The sequence below is a fragment of the Grammomys surdaster genome, unplaced genomic scaffold (genome assembly GCF_004785775.1).
Source record: "Grammomys surdaster isolate TR1022 unplaced genomic scaffold, NIH_TR_1.0 126001, whole genome shotgun sequence".
Lineage (NCBI taxonomy): Eukaryota > Metazoa > Chordata > Mammalia > Rodentia > Muridae > Grammomys > Grammomys surdaster.
Window position 1 is genome coordinate 262,881 of NW_021620817.1, and position 6,000 is coordinate 268,880.

The window sequence follows — 6,000 nt, forward strand, 5'->3', positions numbered from 1 at the left end:
AGATACATTGAAATTAACAGAACTTATGAACCAAAGAGATTTAACAAATATCTTTAGAATGTTTCATCCTAAACCAAAAGAATATACTTTTTATTCTCAGTACCTCATGGTACCTTCTCCAAAATAGTCCATATAATTGGTCACAAAACAGCCTCAACAGATACAAAAAGACTGAAATAATCCCTTGCACCTTTTCAGATTACCATGGACTAAGGCTGGTCTTCAATAATATCAAAAACATACAAATGGAAATGCTCTACTCAATGATGACTTAGTCAAGGAAGAAATAAAGAAGTTAAAGACTTTAGAATTTAATGAAAATGAGGACACATCATACCAAAACTTGTGGAACCCAAATGTTATTTTTAGTAAAATCTTAAACATTTAATTTTCCAGATAAAGACTCAGCAGCCAGATGCTGGAATAAAAGCCTATCAGCTCAGAGAGACAAACAACACTTACAGCTAAACTTCTTCCACATCCAATTTTCCAAAATGAAGTGCTTTTGCATACCATCTCAAAAACCTCTTAAACACGGTGTCCTTTCTTCTACTTTCTGTAGGTCTCTTTATCAATCCTGCTAACATCTATTTATTCTCTGTGTTCTTTTATATGTCCCTTTCTTATCAGCTGGATGTTTCCTTTGACTCTTTACCTGTAGTCGACTTTATTTAATCCTCTTTACAATTAACAAAAAGCTCTTGGATTAAAGTTATATGCTAATGTTTAGCTTAACCAAAACCAGAAACAAATGTTTCAAGTAAACAACACAATCTCCAGGCTCACAATGGAATAAAATATCCTGCAACACTTTATGATATTTGACAAACTTTTGTTTCACTGGCTTGTGAGTGATATATTACATGCACAATTGTTTCTCACCCCTATAGTTAGTGATTGAACTCATGCATACTGCATTTATATTATCTCTTTGTCTTTAAACCAAACTAAAATATTCTATACATTAAAACGAGGCATGTTCTCATATATATTATCTCTATTTTCTGCTTTGTAATTTTATAACTGACAGAGAAAATGAGCACAAACAGGACCCAAATTGAAATGTAGACACAGATATTGGTTTTGTGAAAAGATTCCAACTGCACAGGAAATGATGGCATATATTCCCAATGGGATTATATGAAATTAAAATCTTCTTACAGCAAAAGAAACAATATCCAGATTGAAGATACCTCACTCAGAATAGGAAACATCATTGCCAACAATATACAAAAATGGGAGTGAATTTCAAGAGCATCAAGAGCCTTTTGGCTGGGGCACACACCTAGCTGGTCTGCTCCTGTGGAGATGCCTTATCCTGAGCCATCCAAGAGGCGCCACAGCACTCAGAGTAGCAGGTAAGAACCCTCTTTCACTCCCTATGCCCCAGAGTTACAACTGGGAGCCAGGGGTGCTCAGGGTCTATCAACAACTCAAACTCCGCCCCTCTAGAATACAACTTCCCTTCCGCCTCCACCTCATCCTTATGGCTTAGGCAGACACCTAGCTGGTCTGTTCCTGTGGAGACACTGTATCCTGAGCCATCCTAGAGGAGCCACTGTACTCTGAACAGCAGGTAAGAACCCTCTTCCACTCCCTATGCCCTAGAGTTACAACTGGGAGCCAGGGGTGCTTAGGACCCATCAGCTGCACAAACCCTGCCTCTTCAGAGTGCCACTTCACTTCTTCCCCTTGCCTGGTCCTTTTGGATGGGACAGACACCTAGCTGGTCTGCTCCTGTGGAGACACTGTATCCTGAGACATCCCAGAAGAGCAATTGCACTCAGAGCAGCAGACACCTAGCTGGTCTGGTCTTGTGGAAACACTATATCCTGAGCCATCCTAGAGGAACCACTGCACTAAGAGCAGCTGGATTTCAGGATCCCAGAGGCAGCCTCTGTCCCAGGAGTTCTTCCACCCAGGAACTTAAGATTACAAGATAATAGAGACAGCTGGACTCTGAGGAGTTCTGACACAAGCAAGATAAGTGGAAGGACAGACTCCAGTCAGACACAGTGAGTGCAGGTAACACTAGAGTTAACCAGATGGTGAAAGGCAAGTGTAAGAACATAAGCAACAGAAACCGAAGTGACTAGGCATCATCAGAACCCAGTTCTCCCACCATAGCAAGTCCTGGACACCTCATAACACCGGAAAAACAGGATTCAGATTTAAAAGCACTTCTCATGATGATGATAGAGGATTTTAAGAAGGACATAAGAAACTCCCTTAAACAAGTTCAGGAGAACACAGGTAATCAAGTGGAGGATCTTAAAGAGGAAACACAAAAATCCCTTAAAGAACTGCAAAAAAACACAATGAAGGAATTAAAAAAAACCATCCAGGATCTAAAAATGGAAGTAGAAACAATAAAAAATTCTCAAGATACTCTGGAGGTAGAAAACCCAGGAAAGAGATCAAGAATCATAGATGTAAACATCACCAACATAATACAAGAAATAGAAGAGAGTCTCACATGTGCAGAAGATACCATGGAAAACATTGACACAGCCGTCAAAGAAAAAATGCAAAATGCTGCAAGGTCCTAACCCCAAACATCCAAAAAATCCAGGACACAATGAGAAGACCAAACCTAAGAATAATAGGCATAGATGAGAGTGAAGATTCTCAACTTAAAGAGCCAGTAAATATCTTTAACAAAATTATAGAGAAAAACTTCGCTAACATAAAGATTGAGATGCCATAAACATACAAGAAGCTTACAGAATGATAAATGACTAGACCAGAAAAGAAATATCTCCCATCACATAATAATCAAAACATCAAATGCACAAAACAAAGAAACAATACTAAAAGCAGTAAGGGAAAAAGGTCAAGTAACATATAAAGGCAGACCTATAAGAATTACAACAAACTTCTCACCAGAGACTATAAAAGTCAGAAGATACTGGACTGACATCACACAGACCCTAAGAGAACACAAAAGCCAGCCCAGACTACTATACCCAGCAATACTCTCAATCACTGTAGATGGAGAAACCAAGATATCCCATGACAAATCAAATTTGCACAATATCATCCCACAAACCCAGCACTTCAAAGGATAATTGATGGAAAACACCAACACGAGGAAGGAAACTACAAACTAGAAAAAGTAAGGAAGTAATCTTCCAACAACCCCAAAAGATGATAGCTAAACAAACATAATTCTACCTCTAATAACTAAAATAAAAGGAAGCCACAATAATTTTTCCTTAATAGCTACACTCACACATACCCAAGTCTCACGAAGACCCAACAAAGAAGGAGAACTTCAGACCAGTCTCCCTTATGAACATCGATGCAAAAATACTCAATAAAATTCTTAGAAGGAGTAACAAAATACTCAAGGGAGCAAATATGGAGACAAAGTGTTGGACATAAACTGAAGGAGTGGTCATATGGAAGTCATCACTCCACCTAAGTATCTATCCCATGTGCAGTCACCAAAGGTAGACACTGATGTGGATGTCAGGAAGTACATGATGACACGAGCCTGATGTAGCTGTCTCCTTAGAGGTCTGCCAGAGCCTGACATATACAGAGGCAGATCCTAACAGCTAATGATTGAACTGATCAAGGGGTTCCCAATGGAGGAGTTAGAATGAAGACTGTAGGAGATGAAAGTGTTTGTGGCCCCAAGAGGAGAGCAACAATAGCAACCAACCAGATCTCCCAGGGTCTAAACCACCAGCCTAAGAGCACTTAGGGAGGAATCCATGGCTCCAGCTGTATATGTAAGGGAGGATGGCTCTTTCAGGCATAGATGGGAGAGAAGACCCTTGGTCCCATGAAGGCTGGACAACTTGTGTGGGGGAATTTGAAGGTGGGGAGATGGGATTGGGGGGATGGGTAGGGGCACATCCACAGAGAAGCAGGAGGAGGGTGATGGAAAAGGGTGTTTCTGGGCAGGGGCCGGGCAATTGTGTAAGGGGATAACATCTGAAATGTAAATAAAATATCCAATACAAATACAAAAATCAAACAAACAAAAAAAGCATCAAGAACATTGCAAAATCTAAAAACTCAGAGTCTAAACTGTCCAGTCAAAAAATGTGTTATCAAAATGAATAGACAATTTTCAAGATTTCCAATAAATATTTGAAAAAGTATTCAATGATTTGAAGATGGCCAAATTAAAATGCTTTGATTTTACATCTCACAACAGTCAAATGGCTAACATCAAGAAAGCAGATGCAAATGAGGGACTTGAGGGCTATAGTGGTTCTCTGTATCTCTTTATTCTTTTTTTCCTTTGTGGCCACATTGAAGAAATCTTTTTCTACGTTCCATTTTTAATGTGGATCTTTTGAGAATGGGTAGCAGGATATGAATGGGGGCATAGGTTGAGACCCATTAGCCTAATAATAAATTGATGACCACAAATGGGCAAAGAGATAATTTGAGGGTATGTAAACCTCACAGTGAGCTGAGCTGAAATGGAGAGGAAAGACGAAAATAAGTAGCACCTCTTGGAATCTTTGTCTTGACGCAGAATCAGATATTTTTTGTCTCTCCTTTTGTAAAGCAGAAAACAAACTTGAACTTTGTTTTAGATCTTACATTTGGGTAGTCTCTTTCTGTCCAGAGTACATCTGCCAGTGCTACGCTGTTTGCCTTTGCATTCTTTTGAGCAATGAGGTTATATTTTCCACTTTTTGATGTGGTTACCATTTGGGTGACAGTCTTTGACTTTCAGTGTTCCTCTGCTGAAGACTATAGAGGTACTGTTATAAATTAGAGAAACACAGAGATTCTGACAGTATAGTAGAGAGCTTTCAAGGAATTGGCAACCCCTCTGACCCTATTTCAAGTCAGGGGCTTCAGAAACAAGAATAGATTGTTCTGGCATTATCACATTCAGAGGCTTTAGGGTGACATGAGTAGATTCCTTTCTTACTGATCTGAGTGACTGCTAGTGTCCACATCTGGTTCCATGAAAATTACAGAGGCTGTACAGTCTCAGCAACAGTCTGTATTAATGATCAAGGTATGTGTCATCACCAAAGTCCATGAGGGTGTCACTTGTCAGGGTTATTATCTAAAGTCATGCTGATATCCATGAACCATACTGAGGTGGGCCTGTCCTTCTGTAACTGCTGCCAGGCTCTCCACAGTTGATGCCTTTTGGTTGAGGGGTGGTTCTAGAAGAGAAGAACTCACCATTCCTTTGGACAATATCACTCAAGTATTAATATATCATGCACTCTGAACACTTTAACCTCCATCCAGTCTAGAACTAGACTAATGGTGTCAGAAAAAAACAGGAGCAGAGTGGCTTAGGCCCACACGCCAGTGGCCAGTCGGCCAGTATGGTGGCAGCCAGCAGGGGTGCAGCGGGGTCTCAGGGCCTGTGTGGCAGCATCCCAGGACCGCAGCAGAGGTGGCCTGCAGTGGTTGGCAGGTGGCAGAGTCCCAGAGGCTTTCCCCACCAGTAGGTTCTCACATATGTGAGAAGGGCTAGGGTTGCAGAAGCTGGAAGCTTGTTGCCAGCGGGCACAGAAGACATGTGTAGTCCAAGAGATGAAAGTTTTATTTTCCATGATGGGAAAGTTGGATCTGGATGTGAGTGTGTCCCCACCAAATGCCAGGTGGAGCTCTCTTATATGAGGAGTGGGAAAGAGGAGGAAGAAGGGAGGGGATAATTTAATTAGCTATGACCCCGGCCTTTAGATAACTCATTAATATATAAATTTCTCAAGGCAGGGGCCTGAAAGTCACACCCTCTACCTGTATCTTATGTGACTGACAGTGCAGGTTAAATGGAGATGAGACCCCCATGTCAGGGCTCTGGCTTCTGGGAGTGTGGCTGGACACCTGCCATCTTGAGGTTCCAGACCCATGCCAACCACGAACCAAGATGCCCTTCCACAGCCAGACATAATGGAATGAACTATTATACATTCATGCTTTCTTTCATTTATGGTTCCTAGATTTTGAGATGCATAAAGCCGTGTGTGTGTGTGTGTGTGTGTGTGTGTGTGTGTGTGTGTGTGTGTG